The 17076-nt window shown below is 37.7% G+C and overlaps 1 long non-coding RNA gene across 4 annotated transcripts in view; it reads right to left on the bottom strand.

Moving 5' to 3' along the window:
- Window positions 1–17076, bottom strand: part of LOC112133851 (uncharacterized) — a 69847-nt gene that overhangs the window by 37582 nt on the left and 15189 nt on the right. For all 4 annotated transcript variants that reach the window (XR_008526050.2, XR_008526052.2, XR_008526051.2 and 1 more), the window contains exon 4: window positions 12245–12292. This is a non-coding gene — a long non-coding RNA (uncharacterized LOC112133851). The remainder of the gene's footprint in view (window positions 1–12244; window positions 12293–17076) is intronic.

Below are 17076 nucleotides of genomic sequence, written 5' to 3' on the forward strand. Positions count from 1 at the left end.
GGTTGCAGTGAGCTGAGATCGCAACCACTGCACTCCAGCCTGGGTGACAAGAGCAAAACTGTCTCAAAAGTAAAAAATAATAATAATAATAATAAACTATTCCCTAACTAGCTCTGGACTAATCCAATTTGTACACTACCTTTAAAAGTTCCTTAAGCACTATGTTAACAATAAGGAGTAACAAAAGTCATATTAAACTGATACTACCCCAAATTTGTAAATCCATTTTGTAAAACCCTCCTTGTATTGTTGAATGTTTTACTCTTTACTTTTTATATGATTGCTTATTGTTACATAGTTCTCTGCTGGGGTTTTGAATCTCTTAACACATCTTTTAGAGATTCTTAGTTTCACAGCTTCTGAAATGACAACACAGCTAAAACAGAAGGAAATACAGTATGAAACCCCTGCTGGTGTGATTCTTTATAGCTTACCTAGAATGGAAACACTGTGTTTATAAATTTGCATATCAACTCCAACCTGTGCAGGGATATCAATTGCTTCCTGTAGCTGTTCTTCTCTTTGTTTTCCTGAAAATAAGGCATGCCAATGGAGTATGCCAGTGAGCTACTATCTTTTCTCTCCACACACACACAGGAATTATGCTAACCATTTAACTTCAATCTGTCTAGGAAACAGATTTTTTTTAATTAGAAGATTTGAGAGCAGGTGTAACGCTTACTATTAATAAATGAGAAATCAATACAAGAGTTTAGTTAGAACTAATGTATTTCTAATAAGTTTATTTTGACAAGTATATAGTATGCTATCATCTCTGATTCTGATTAATACATTGATCATCGAATGAGACACTGGAATGTGGAATGCATTATCTCAGGTATCCTATTTCAAGGGCTTCAATTGTGGCAATTGAATATAATCATTTCAGTGCCTTGTAATTGTCAATGTCTGATCCACAAATATGATACATGCCTGAAAAGATGCATTGTAAACAGTATCAGGGTAAAGCCTCAATAAATTAGTAGCTTCTAGCTACTGGCATTTGAATCCAATAAAAAAGAAGCACTAAGGAAGATAGTTTTAAAAATGGATCTGGCTGGGTGCAGTCGCTCATGCCTGTAATCCCAGCACTTCGGGAAACTGAGGTGGGTGGATCACCTGAGGTTAGGAGTTCGGGACCAGCCTGACCAATATGGTAAAACCCTATCTCTACTAAAAATACAAAAATTATCTAGGCGTGGTGGCATGCAGCTGTAGTCCCAGTTACTTGAGAGGCTGAGACATGAGAATTGCTTGAAACCGGGAGGTGGAGGTTGCAGTGAACCGAGATCACGCCACTGCACACCAGCCTGGGCGACAGAACGAGACTCCCTCTCCAAAAAAAAAAAAAAAGGATCTAGGTTCTGGAATAACATGACCATAATGCGGAACAAAAGATTCAGTTTAGAGAGGACCATGCCCACAGCTGCCACCAGCAAGGCCAGGACACTGCAACACTGTCTTACATATTCAAGGCTGATCATGAGTGCTATGGGCATGTTGGAGTTGTGGCTGCAAGAAATGCAGTTCTTTCTACACTGTGTGTAAGAAAGAAGTTTTGACTTCTGGTTGCAGCAATCATTAGCAGAGCCTACCTCTACTAAAAAAGATGCAGCCTATTTTTAATGTGATACCGCCAAGATCTGAATTGCCTTATGGTCTGACATGCCCATTGCTTTCAGAAACTGGCCTGAGCATCAAAAGTATATTCACATTTCTAAATACTTTAAGAATTATCTGAAATGTTCTTGGACCCTTAACTTAATGTGCACCTTTATTAGTACAAGTCATTTAGAGCTGCTTTGGACAGAAGTGCTAAAGGAACATAGGATAAGCTTTACAGAAATATCCCATCTCCACCCAACCCCTACTCCTTGCTATAAATGTGTATTAAATATTTATATATTCTGGATAAAAGTTCTTTATACTTTGTGGGTAAAAGTTGTATGTTCTGAATAAAAGTTCCTTATACTTTGTGGGTAAAAGATATTTTTTGAAGAAATTCACAAAGTAACTTTAAATTTCATATAGAAATACAAAGGACCTAGACTAGCTGAAACAACTTTGAAAAACAACAAAGTTAGAAAATGAACACAGCCTAATTTCAAGATTTATTTTAAAACTACAATAATTAAGATGGTGTGCTATGGTGTTAAGATAGACAAAGAAATAGACTAGAGAGTCCAGAAATAGACTAGAGAGTCGAGAAATAGACCCATACTGTATTAGTCTGTTTTCACACCACTCTAAAGAATACCTGAGACTGGGTAATTTATGAAGAAAAATGGCTTAATTGACTTACAGTTCCCTATACTTGGGGAGGTCTGAGGAAACTTACAATCATGGTAGAAGGTGAAGAGGAAGCAAAGACCTTCACACGGTTGACAGGGGAGAGACAAGAGGAAACTGACAGACACTTTTAAACCATCAGATCTCATGAGAAATCCCTCACTATCACAAGAACAGCATGGGGGAAACAACTCCCATGATCCAATCATCTCTCACCAGCTACCTCCCCCAACAAGCGAGGATTACAATTCTAGACGAGATTTAGGTAGGGACACAGAGCAAAACCATATCACATACACAATAACAAATTGGAGGTTTTTTTGGACAACTATTCTAGGAAAATGCAATGGAAAAATGAAAAACTTTTCAATAACTGGTGCTAGAAAAAAAATCTCCATATGCAAAAAAGTGAAACATAACATTTGATTCACATATACCAAAAAATTAACTCAAAAGTGAATCACACGCCGGGTGCAGTGGCTCACACCTGTAATCCCAGCACTTTGGGAGGCTGAACCAGGTGGATAACATGAGGTCAGGAGTTTGAGACCAGCCTGGCCAACATGGTGAAACCCTGTCTCTACTAAAAATACAAAAATTAGCCAGGTGTGGTGGCACCTGCCTGCAATCCCAGCTACTCAGGAGGCTGAGGCACAAGAATTGCTTGAGTCAGGGAGGTGGAAGTTGCTGTGAGCAGAGATCATATCTCTGCACTACAGCCTGGGCAACAGATCAAGACTCCGTCTCAAAAAAAAAAAACAAATGGATCACAGAGACAAATATAAAAATAAAATTGTACAACTTCTACAAGAAGGTATAGAAGAAAATCTCATTGACTTTGGATTGGGCAAATATGTTTTAACTAGGACCCAAAAAGAAAAAATTGACTGGATGTCATCAAAATGTTAAAAGTTTGCTAAAATTTTGCTATTTAAAAAACACTGTTAAGGAAATGAAAAGGTAGTCTACAAATTAGGAGAAAACATTTGCATAACATGTAACTATAAAGGTTTGTATACAAAGTGTTTGCTCTTATTTTTTTTTAGAGACAGGGTCTCACTCTGTCATTCAGGCTGAAATGCAGTGGCACGGTTATAGCTTACTGTAAAACTCCTGGGCTCAAGCAATCCTCTCACCTTAATCATTGCTTATGGGAATGTAAATGGATCTGCCACTTCAGAAAATAAATTATAAAGCAGTTCTTTATAAAGTTAAATATACACATACTATATGGCCCAGCAATTCCACTGTTAAGTACTTACCCAAGAAAAATGAAAGTAAAATTTGTGCTCAAGTTCAGAGCTGCTTTATTTTTAATGTCAATAATTGTGAAAAACTAGAAAGAACTCAAATACCTATCAACTAGTGAAGGGATTAAATAAGTGAAATATTATTCAGCAACAAAGAAGAATGAACTGATAACAAGAAGATAGATGTTACAAAAAGCATTATATTAAATGAGAGAACCAGATAAAACAGACTATAAAGTTCCATGTATATGAAATTCTAGAAAAGCCAGACTACAGCGATAAAAAGCAGATCATTGTTACCATGGAGTCAAGAGGCAGGTGAAGGGAGTCACTGCCAAGAGGCCCACTGCAACTTTTAGATGTAATGGAAATGTTCTATATCATGATTGTGGTAGTTGTCACAGAGCTGCATATGTTTGTCAAAATTTATCAAATTAAATGCTTAAAATTGAATTTTAGACCAGGGGTAGTGGCTTACATTTGCAATCCCAGCGACTTGGGAGGCCGAGGTAGGAGGATCACTTAAGGCCAGGAGTTCAAGACCAGCCTGAGCAACACGGTGAGATTCCCATCTCTACAAAAAAAGAATTTTTTTAATTGGCCAGTGTGGTGGTGTGTACCTGTAGTCCCAGCTACTTGGGAGGCAAGAGGATGCCTTAAGCCCAGGAGTTTGAGGCTGCAGTGAGCTATGATCACACCACTGCACTCCAGCCTGTGCAGTGTGCAAGATCTTGTATCTAAAAGAAAAAAAAAGAATTTTTTAATTTTTATTTATTTATTTTGAGACAGAGTTTCACTCTGTTGCCCAGGCTGGAGTACAATGGCATGATCATGGGTCACTGCAACCTCCACCTCCCGTGTTCAAGCAATTCTCCTGCCTCAGCCTCTTGAGTAGCTGGGATTACAGGCATGCACCACCACACCTGGCTGATTTTTGTATTTTTAGTAGAGATGTGGTTTCACCATGTTGACCAGGTTGGTCTCGAACTCCTGACCTCAGGTGATTCACCCTCCTTGGCCTCCCAAAGTGCTGGGATTACAGGTGTGAGCCACCGCACCTGGCCAAAAAAAGAATTTTATTATATGTAAATTATGCCTCAATAAAGCTAACAAAAAATAGGAGGTTGCAATCAATCCCATGTATATCCTATGTGGACATGCAGGTGCCTCCTCATTACCACAGTTCATATCCAGGAAAAGCTTTCCAGAAGCTTTATTTTTAGACTGGTGAAATTAACAGTGCAAAATATCGGCCTCAACTCAAAAAAAGTCACCTAGCAATATATTAAGTTAAAAATATTATTTTACAAATGCTCCTATTTCTTTATTATTTCCATAGGTTTTTGGGGGAACAGGTGGTGTTTGGTTACATGAATAAGTTCTTTAGTGGTGATTTCCAAGATTTTGGTGCACCCATCACCCTTTATTGTAATCTGAATAATGTAAAATTCTTCCTTGAGTTTAGATGTTAGGGTTACATAATATATGTAATTTGTGGACGTAAGTATGGACTCTTCTGTAACAATGATTGTGGAGTTACTGGTCCTAGTTGATATTCTATCCTAGGAAAACTACTTTAAGTTTTCTACTTGCTAGGCCTCTTCAAAACAGTGAGCAGGAGTGATATCAAGAAATAAACTGCTCTGATGCCTTACTTCCATCTCAGAATAGCAAGCAAATTAATCAATGAAATTTTTCCAAAAGTATGGACATAGACAAATAAAATGAAGAGACATCAAATGAATGTTTGAGGCATGTGGCAATGTCTTAAAGCAGACACACATTTTCTTTTTTTTTTTTTTTTTTGAGACAGAGTCTCACTCTGTTGCCCAGGCTGGAGTGCAGTGGCACGATCACGGCTTACTGCAAGCTCCGCCTCCAGGGTTTACTTACGCCATTCTCCTGCCTCAGCCTCCTGAGTAGCTGGGACTACAGGCGCCTGCCACCACGCCCGGCTAATTTTTTGTATTTTTAGTAGAGACGGGGTTTCACTGTGTTAGCCAGGATGGTCTCGATCTCCTGACCTCACGATCCGCCCGCCTAGGCCTCCCAAAGTGCTGGGATTACAGGCGTGAGCTACCGCACCTGGCCAAGCAGACTCATATTTTCTATTCATGGATATTTAATCTATGATGGACCAAATGACTACAGATATGAGAAAACAATATGTGAGTATAGTCTGTTGGCTGGCAAGTCTAAAATACAGGATTCTATATTTACAAACATGGACATTAGCCAGTTATGATTATACAAAAAATGACTGGCAGATGGAAGATGCTATAATGGGATGTATTCTTTTTGTTTGTCTTTTTGTTGAGACGGAGTCTCGCTCTGTCACTCAGGCTGGAGTGAAGTGGCACAATCTTGGCTCACTGCAACCTCTGCCTCCCGAGTTCAAGCGATTCTCCTGCCTCAGCCTCCCGAGTAGCTGGGATTAGAGGCTCCTGCCACCACGGCCAGCTAATTTTTTGTATTTTTAGTAGAGATGGGGTTTCACCATGTTGGCCAGGCTGGTCTTGAATGCCTAACCTGAAATGATCCACCTGCCTTGGCCTCCCAAACTGCTGAGATTACAGGCGTAAGCCACTGCGCTCAGCCCGTATTTTAAAAAGATATAAAATGATGTGTACACATCTCAGTGATTTTTTAATATACACAGGAGATCAAAAGACATACATAAAAATGTTAACAGTGATTGTCGATGAGTATTTTTTATTCCTTTCTATAATTTCCAAATTTTTATGAGAACATATTATTTTCATTATATTGACTTTAAGTAGACAGAAAGGAACACAAATAACACATCAGTGAGTTCATCACGATAGGCAATTTGTTTCACTCTACTAAGCCTACTATTTATACTTCAAGTGTTCCTTACTAGGGAAGAACTTTCACCTTGCACATAACGGTGTGACCTGCAAATAGTTCAGCTTCTACAAAATTCAAGTCAGTTGAGCAAGACAGTAATGGCTGAGAACACTTAACTACCAGGGCAGGTAATTCAGCACCTTAATATTAACAGTGCTCAGAAATGGAAACTTCCTCATTGTAAATGGCTTCTTCAAATGCTACATTCATTTTGACACAAAGATAGTTCCCCGTGACAACAAGCTTATTAGTGTATTTTTAATATGAGGTAAAGGTATAAAACCATAGAAGTCATTTTCTTGAAAGTAAATGCAGAACAAGGCATTATCTGTTATAGAAGCATATGAAATGTGTTGAAAATTTACAAAGAAAACTGATGCTGTGGGAAAATTTAAGTAAATTTCATATTGACAATCCAAAATATGAAAAAAATGTCTGGTACATGTTTTGGGGAATGTTCATGCAAGATAACAGACTTTGAATATAAACAAGTACCTAGAAAACATTTTTGAATTACTAAAAACGATATCTGTTCTTTTAAAAATGTATGGATTTGTGAAATAAATACCAGAAAATACCTGAAGGGGTATAGTTATTGAGCTGGGCTACAAAGCTATGCATTTTACCTAAGACACTCTACTGACAAAAATACAAAATGGAAAAGCCTGACTTTTTGCAAGGAAAAATAAACCACAGGGGATCCAACTCAATGACAAAACATTATGCATTATATCACATATTCATTTGAACCATTGCCTGAAATACAAACAATTGCTTCATCAAAGAGGTAATAATAATATCAAATATTTGCTGAAATAGTATCTAATATTTGCTGAATTTTTAGTATACACCAATGACTATTCTAAGAACTGATGCTTTGTATTAATTCATGGAATATCTACACATAGGAAATAGTATTTTTCTTCTGACTCTATCCAGAATTGACAAAGTGGATGGTTGGCTACTCTAGACCACTTCTCCCTAAGTCTATATCAAAAAAATTTTAATTAAGTGATAATATGGGTGGTTTTTTTTTTTTAAATCTCATGCAACAAATTAATACTTTCAAAATTACCCTTAAAACCAGGGAAAATGCTCTTATCAAATATTCCTTGGAATTATTCAAATCCTACCTGACATTTTTCTGATTGATCATTGCTCTGTATTATTAAGTACATTTTGTCAAAGTATTTATCATTGTTCATTATTAGCACTATTCTATGTACTTATTGTCACAGATTAGTGTCTGTCTAGAACAATGTCTAACTATCTCATTTGAATATAATGCTTTTTCCAAAGACTAAAAGCTCCTGGAGACTAGGGACCAGTTTTATCTTTATTTGGGTGGGGACTGGGGGGCAGAACAGTGCTAGGTACAGTGTAGGTGGTTCAGTTGCTTTGAGCTAAATTCCATTAAGCACTAATGTTTGAAAAGAATTTTCTTCGCCTTAGCATGCAGTCAGATAACCTTGAAAGAGTCTCAAGTGTGAGGCAATATTAGAAGTGCAAGGCTGCCTGCACAGGTAATTAATAGAAAGAAAGCAGGACTCAGCTCATTCCCTGGGAAAATTCAGTAGCGGCATCTTCAGTAGAGCAAAAATCAGTTTTCAAGTACAGTATTAAATGACCTTTCTTCCTGCTCTGGCTAGAAGTAAATTAAATTAAGAGGCGTCAAACATGCACCCTCCTATGTGACATGTTCAGGCCCTGCTTGGGCTCATTACCAAGTAGGAAACTTTGGGCACATCTATGTGCCTTGCCCGGCCTCATTTTCCCTTTCTGTCAGTTCGAATAATCTCAGAGGTCTTAATGAGGCCATGTAAGTAATGCACCTCCTCACTTAGTGACCACTCAATCAATGGCAGCCAGCTAATCATTACCTCTCAGTAGCCTGCTGGTGGAGCAAAACATGGATGTTTGGTTTCACAGCAGACTTTGGCAGATGGCTCTGTTAGTGAAAGAGAGGGCTTCTCTTAGCCTGAGAAATGACTGAGCCAAAGGCTATGATGGCCCGGTACTGTTCATCTGGTGAATGCTGTATGGAACACCCTCAAAGACTTAATATTCGCAAAACAGCTTTTTCCTGCCCACCCCCAATCCCCACCCCAGCGAGAATGTCGCCTTTTTCTAGCTGTGGGGCACTAGGCAGACTCCTCTTCCAGTAGCTCCAGAGATGAGCCCCACAGGTCCCAGCCACAGTTCAGCCCCCGCTCCAGCTGTGGTGACCTTGAGCCCTCTCTCAAAAGCCTGACGGTCAGGCTCAGGAGTTGGTTAGATAGAGTACCAAAGAAATGAACCAATAGGATATATATAGAGAGAGAGAGATAAGAAAATACATTATGGGAATTGACTCCCGTGATTATGGAAGATGAGAGGTCCCACAATCTGCCATCTGCAAGCAGATGAACCAGGAAAGCCAGTAGTGTAATTCAGTACACGGCCCAAGGCCTGAAGACTAAGCAAGCCAATGGTGTAAGTTCTGGAGTTTCGAGACCCAAGGAGCAGGAATTCTGATGTCCTAGGGCAGAAGTTGGCTGTCTCAGCTCAAGAAGATTCACCCCTTTTCTGCCTTTTTGTTCTATCTGGGCCCTCAAGGATTGTATGGTGCTCACCCACACTGAAGAGAGTGGATCTTCTTCACTCAGTCCATGAATTCAAACGCTAATCTCTTCTGCAGATACCCTCACAGACGCAGCCAGAAATGATGCTTTACCAGATATCTGGGCATCCTGTAGCCCAGTCAAGTTGACACATGAAATTAACCATCACAGTGTGGGTACTGCAGGGAGAGAAACTGTGTAAAGGCTGGGAGGTTACGGTTACGGTGTATAAGTAGTTCTATGCTGGCCAGGGAATAGAATGGATGTAGTCCACAGTTTCTAGTTTCCATGGCTGAATGGTGGTGTCACTCAACTCTGAGCCTCAGTTTCCTCAAGCAGGCACATTTACCATCATAACACCTGCCTTGCCAACCTCAACATGTTATTTGATAATCAGAGAAGCTAAGAGACTCACAAAAGTATATTCTGGAAATAAAAGTGCTCATTATTTTTTCAAGACACTATCTGAAAAATATTCAAGAGATGTATCTCCCAGCTTCCTTGGGAATCTTAGACAAGTCACTGGACTCAGTTAGCTTGTCTGGAAAATGGGAATAACAACTCCATCTCACTAGGTTATTGTGAGACATGAAAATACAAATACTGTTTGCCTTCTGCAAATCCCAAAGTCAGCAAAATGTATATTAATTAATTAAATGTATCTCCCAAGGAGAAAACTTGAAGTTTCTATCTGAGACATAATACAAGAGCCAGAAATCTTTCTATTGCAATATATTAAAGCAGCATTTGTACTGCTGCCTCGCCCCCGGCTGTTCCCGGCTGCATCTGTGGCACGTGCTTTCTTTAATCTCATACAGTTTTCCTTCAATGAAGTTGGAAGATCGAATCCAATGTTTTGCCATTCCTTGCTCCCTCTTTTTTCTTTAGGTTGTTCTTTTCCTAACAGATTTTCTATACCCTATCATACCCCATGCCTTAGGAATTAGAGTTGCCCCAAACAGTCCTTTGGGTAAAGCTCTGCACCCAGCATGCTTTGGCCCTGCTCATTCACAGACGGCTGTGCCTGGATATGTTTGCTCCAGGGGTGGCTTAGGACCCATGAAGTTCTTATTTCCCTTGAAGATTAGAATTGCAAGGTTCACACGGGGTGCATTCAGCTCACACATACTTTCACACGTACTTTCAGTCTCTGTAAAAATTAAAATGCAGCAGGTATTGTTCCTGCAAATCTCTATGCAAAAACATTCTGCCCACGCTGGCCAAGGAAATCAAGCCCATTATAGCTCCTTGTGCTCATCCTTCCTTCCAAGAGAGGTCTCATACATATTAGGCTGCTGTAAACAGCAAGAAGATTGTTTTTAAATGCGTTCTTTTTGGCTTTTAAGTGTCTTTGGCTTTTGAATATGAGTGAATTAATATGGTCTTTGACATCAGAAGAGTAAAAACAAACCACTGAAAAATGAGTAGTGAAGATTTGAATAGAACTAAATATTCCGAATCTGATCAGAAAATGCTTGTCAATCCCTCTGTGTTTCTCCCTGTATCTAACATCTCCCAAACCATATATTCTTCCCAACAATAATACCAAAAGGAGAAAAAAGATATTTAACCTATAGAATCATATAGAGTGTGAATCTTAAAACATTAATTTCTCTCAAAGTAAATCTAGTGCCTATGGGCACTAGCAGCAGAGCATAGCTGCTAACACCTTCATCCAACAAATCGAGGTTTAAATCCTGGTCCTGCTCCTTGGTATCTAATGACCTTAATTAAAGTGTTGTAATATTTCTGAGGTATTGGGATTTGATTAGGGGCATCCACTGGCAATAATTTGAGCAATGCTTTGACTACATCATTCCAGATACTGCTCAGCAACAATTCAGAGAATTCATCCTTAAGATTCTGTTCTTTTGGAAACACATTCAGTACCAAAATCTGTATCAGACAGTGCTCACTTAGAGAAGCAGCACCAGTGGGAGGTAGATGATAAAATGATAAATAGATTATGTAGGTAGGTAGATAATTCATTACAGAAAATTAGCTTACTATTGTGGAGGCTGACTAAGCAAGTCTGACATCCCTAGCCCAGGGAACCAGGAAGGAAAGATCATGAGCAGAATGAAACTCACGGGCACAGGCCAGCACTGTCATCCACAGATAGAATTTCATCTCTTTGTAAGAAAAACCTGGGGTCAGGCACGGTGGCTCACGCCTGTAATCCCAGCACTTTGGAAGGCCTATGCAGACGGATCACGAGGTCAGGAGTTTGAGACCAGCTTGACCAACATGGTGAAACCCCCATCTCTACTAAAAATACAAAAATTAGCCAGGCGTGGTGGTACACACCTGTAATCCCAGCTACTCAGGAGGCTGAGGCAGGAGAATTGCTTGAACCTGGGAGGTGGAGGTTGCAGTGAGCCGGGATCTTGCCACTGCACTCCAGCCTGGGCGACAGTGAGTGACTTCGTCTCAAAAAAAAAAAAAAAGAAAAAAAGAAAAAAGAAAAACCTCAGCCCTGTTTTGAAGGCCATCCCACTATTCAGTAAGGCCCATCCAGATTTTCTAGGGTAACCTCTCTTACTTAAGGTCAAGTGGTTAATGGCTTTAATCACATACGCAAAATACCTTCATAGCATGACATAGATAAGTGTTTGACTAACTGGAGACTGTAGTCTAGTCAAATTGACACATTAAAACATCAACAAAAGTCATTTTTTAAAAATTCCGATACCTAGGTGTAAACCTAACAGACATCTGCATGACCTCTGCATTGAAAACTACAAAATATTAGGAAAGAAATGTTAAAAGACATAAATACATGAAGGGTTATACCATGTTCACAAACTGGAAGGTTCACTATTGTAAGGCTAACAGTGCTTCCCAAATTTAACTGTAAATTAACGTAATCCCAATTTTATTCCTAGCAAATTTTGAATCGATATTGGAATTAACAAAAAAATTCTAAAATTTATATAAAAATGCAAAAGGCCAAAATTAACCAAAATAATCATTTTGTTTCTTGTTGAAGAAAACTTATACTCTAGATATTAAGACTTATGGAGTGATAATTATTAGAACAGTATATATTGCCATAAAAGAAGAGACTGATAGATTCATGGAACAGAATGGAGTCCAGGAACTGAAGCACACATATGAGGTTAACTGATTTATGATGAAGAGGCCACTCACTACAATGTAGTGGGGAAATCACAGAATTTTCTACAAATGGTTCTGGCTCAATTGGATAGCTATGGGAAAAAGAATCTTTATTCTTACCTCATATCATATACACACAGGAAAATCTGTCCAAGAGGGACCGTAGATCTGAATGTGAAAGGTAAAACAATAAAACTTTTAGAAGAAAACATATGAGAGTACCTTCATGACTTTGGAGTAGGCAAAAATTTTACAAATAGGACACAAGAAGTGCTAGGTATATAAGTATAATTATATATTTTTTAAACATATATATTAAGATTTTCTGTTCATCAAAGGGTACTATTTAATCATTTCATGATGTACATGCATATTAAAACATCACACCATATACCTTAAATATATATAATAAAAATAACAATTGTTTTAGCAGACTAAAAAAAAGGGCACCATTAAGAACCAATAGAGTGCAGAAATAGGTCCATATGTAGATAATCAATTGATTTTGGCAAATACGCCAAGATAATTCAATGGGAAAAAGAAAATGGTACTGAAATAATTGAATCATCATATAACAAAAAATGATATTTGAATCCTACCTCACACCTTAAAATACAAATGTTCAAGATACATCACATACCTCAATGTAAAAGCTAAAACTATGTGCAGGTAATGGTCTGGCTCTTGATCTGGATGCTAGTTGCAGGGGTGTTTTCAAGCTATACACTACACTTTGTTGTATGTTTACTGTAATTCTATTAAAAGAAAACACTATGTACAATCATGCACCACATAATGACATTTGGGTGGATGATGGAAGATTATAAGAAGACTGTATGTAATCTTATGTCATAAGATTATAATACCATATTTTAACTGTACTGTTTCTCTGTTTAGGTATGTTTAGATACACAGATACTTACCATTGTTACAACTGCCTACAGTATTCACTACAGTAATATGCTGTACAGGTTTGTAGCCTATACCATATAGCCTGGATGTGTAGTTGGCTATACTAAGTTTGTGTATATACACTCCATGATGTTTGCACAAAGAAACTGCCTAATGATGCATTTCTCAGAATGTATGGCCATCATTAAGCAATGCATGACTCTATGTGTGTGTATGTGTATGTGTACATGTATACAATATGTATATGTATATATGTGTGCATATGTGTATATGTATATACACATGTATATGTATACATGCGTATATGTATTTTACATTAAGGTATGTGATACATCTTGAACATTTGTATATGCATACACACATATATGTAAAAGCTAAAACTATGTGCAGGTAATGGCCTGGCTCTTGATCCAGATGCATATATATGCACGTATACATACTTACAAACATATATTTTATATATACACACACAAATATATATACACATATAAGGGTGTGTATGTGTGCATGTGTATTTGCTTCAAGCCCCACCCAATGTTCCAATATTACGAACTGTCTCTCACACCCTAATTCCACAAGGCTAGAAGTACTCTCCCCTACCTTGAACTTTAATTGTATTTATTTGTAACTCCCTTATGCTGCATCTTTATTTCTTTCCTATAGTAATGTTGCCAGGATACAGATTGTATTTCCTCTACTAGACTGTAAATATATCCATCAAAGAGTCTAACATAGTGTTTTGCCCAGAGCAAGTGCTCAGTAATTTCATGTTGAAGGAAAGAATAAAACCTTAGTTTAGTTTTAAAACAAGCCTGACTCCTCAGTTTTTCTTTTTAAGCAGCCATTATAACATCAAACTATTTCCTCTGATTAAGTAAATTATGGATAAAGCCCAGTGTGAATTAATCTCAGGCATAAATTCTATAATTTTTTATACATAGTCCACCTTGTGTATTTTAATAAAGCAATATGACTGGTAATTTTTAAACAATTGATATCTATAGATTTTAATTTCTACATTAAAATATATATTTCAACATGAAACAGTAGTCACTATTGGATAGAGAGAGAAAGGCATTACAGTCTGGTGGTCAATACCTTTAGTAGGTATTTGAACTGCCATAGCACATCATGTTAAACTGTTTGTTACTCAGTCCACTTTCCTCCCTAGACTTGGAGCCCCTCAAAAACAGGAACTACATCTTATTCTTTTTGCATGTCCAAGGTCAATTACAGACCTTTGCTCTGTGTGTACACATAGTACTCACAAATCATACATTTTATATATATATGTGTATATATATATATATACATATATATATATATTTTTTTTTTTTTGAGACGGAGTTTTGCTCTTGTTGCCCAGGCTGGAGTACAATGGCGTGATCTCGGCTCACCACAACCTCCACCTCCCAGGTTCAAGCGATTCTCCTGCCTCAGCCTCCCTAGTAGCTGGGATTACAGGCATGTGCCACCATGCCCAGCTAATTTTGTATTTTAAGTAGAAACGGGGTTTCTCCATGTTGGTCAGGCTGGTCTCGAACTCCCAACCTCAGGTGATCTGCCCGCCTCGGCCTCTCAAAGTGCTGGGATTACAGGCATGAGTCACTGCGCCCAGACAAAATATTTTTGATAGCTAAGTAACAGAATGAGTGACTTGAAATAAGGAGATCTTCATTTTAAGCCCTGCCTAGTTTTGAAGTCTTCTTGTATGCCTAACAAAGTAAGATATTTCTTTCCTTCCTTCCTCATTCTCTCCCTTTCTATCTACAATAGCAATAATAACAATAATACTGCTATGAAAATTATAATTTCTATGTTGAGTCTTCTTCTTACCAATGTACTTTTTCTTCTTATCACACATTGTATTACACATTATACTATTTCAAAGCAACAGTGACATCTGTTTTGGGAAAAGTTGAGTCTTAGGACTCTCCTGTGTCCTGGTATGTTTGAACATAAATACTTAAGATCAGCTAGGGATAATAGGTCTCAGGTAAGTGTCATGTCCATCATTTCACCCTGCCCTTTAAATCATTGGTCTCTGTAAATATTTTGGGGTTGCAAATATATTTTCTTTCAACTGTAACTCCAGTTGATTGATAGAGATATCTTGGGTTCCTCTATTGAGAAAGATTCTGAAGTTACCTTCAGTCTCAGCAAGAGAGAATGCTATAATTAATTAGTAAGGGAAGATGAACGATTGGCATGCATGCTATATTCCTGCCATCCCTTTTCCATGGCCCTTAATTATTTAATGCCAAAGTGAAAATTCAAACACCCATTTATTCATTGTTTCCTCCATCCGTTCAAGATACACATATTGAGCACTAACTATGCTAGGCCCATAATGGCTAATATGATTAGAGAACTAGCTAACAACTCTAGAATAACGCTTACTCATAGGTCATTTTGATAAAGATATTTTTGGTTTGTATAATCATTTTAATGGTATTGATTAGTGAGAGTTCATTGGCCAGGCCTGTGTTAAAGAATACTATTGTCTTTTAAATATGCTATTTCATTTATCTTAAAAAGCATTCCTGTTAATTGCAAGGGCACAGATGTTTCTATACCCATTTTACACATAAGAAACTAAGGCATAATAGAGCATGATGTAGCAAAACAGATCACTGGATTTGGGTTTCTCTAATCATAAAATGTTAGATTAAAAAAAATGTCCTGGTAATCATTCTAGTTTCTCCACAATAACGTTCTGTTTTTGTGACCTCCCAAGAAATGCCCCTTTCGTGAACTCATTCACTGCATGCCTAGACTTTGCTAAGTATGGAAAGGTCAGCACTCATATGTTGGCAGGCAGTAAATTTAAATAAAATTGAGAAAGTGGCACTATAATTGCAACTGCCTTTAGGAAATGCAGAGTTTAAATAGTTGTATTTTCTTCTTTCCTTCCTTTTGAGTGTGCTTTTTGATTCAGATGTCGGAAAGCCATAGAAATTTTTAAAAATAACAACGTATTATACACCTGCAACCTTTGCAGCTGATCACCTAAGGTATCTCCTAATTTTTTTTTTTAAAAAAAGGTGTGTGTGTGTGCATGTGTGTGTGAAAGAGAGACAGCGTGCAACAGAGACAGAAAGAGAGGAAGAGGAAAAGAGAGAGAGAGAGTGTGTGTAACATGAAGCAAGAGGAGGAAGCAAGCTTATACAGAAATCCCACAGGAACAGAGCCCAGGGTGCTATTCTCTTTTCTTTGCATAAGAACCACAGGGCACTAGGAATGACCAGAGAGTAAAAGTCTTTGATTCTCTGCAACCCTAGGTCATGCCGTGTAGATAGAATAAACCCTAAGATTTGGGTAATTTATTTTAAAAACCTGGTACTTTGTACCAGCTTGAGAGCTGGTTACCCCTCATTGAAACCAAACTTATTTTTGTTTTCTAATTTTATTTTCCAGGCAACTTCCCATGAAAAAAAATTAGGAGAAAGTGTATTTCCTGGCGCTGTGTCAAGCTCTCAGGAATGAGTATTTGGATAGGTAAGGCAAGTACCACATCACTAAGATCAAATGATGTCTCTGCTCTAATCTAAATTCAACCAATTTTAAATTTCAAGGCTTCAAGTTGTTTTTAGGTCCTATCTTTTGAGTCACTCCTTTCAATGATATATCATTTCCTCCAGGTTGCGATTTTGAAAATATTGCTCAATTATTTCCTAGTAAAACATTATTGCCTAGGTGTTTCTTAAGGAATTTCTTGACTCCTGAAATTATTGGTCTACCAAACATTTGTGAATAGAATTAATTCATTTTCTTGATTTCATCGGTGTGATATCACATGTACAAATTATGATATACAGATCTGCTCTCTGGCAGGGAGCACCATGTGTTTAGCACAGCAATCTATTAACCACACACACATTATTCATTAACACTAATGGACATCATGTGCATAAAACCCACTCATTAATCGGAAAATTAAACTCCCTTGTGTATAAACAAATCACACCCTCAGCTATATAAAGGCACTTATTTTTATCTTTAAATTTGTATTTTAGTGATTGTTTAAGAAACGCAATTGG

This window comes from Pongo abelii, chromosome 5 (assembly GCF_028885655.2).
Source record: "Pongo abelii isolate AG06213 chromosome 5, NHGRI_mPonAbe1-v2.0_pri, whole genome shotgun sequence".
NCBI lineage: Eukaryota > Metazoa > Chordata > Mammalia > Primates > Hominidae > Pongo > Pongo abelii.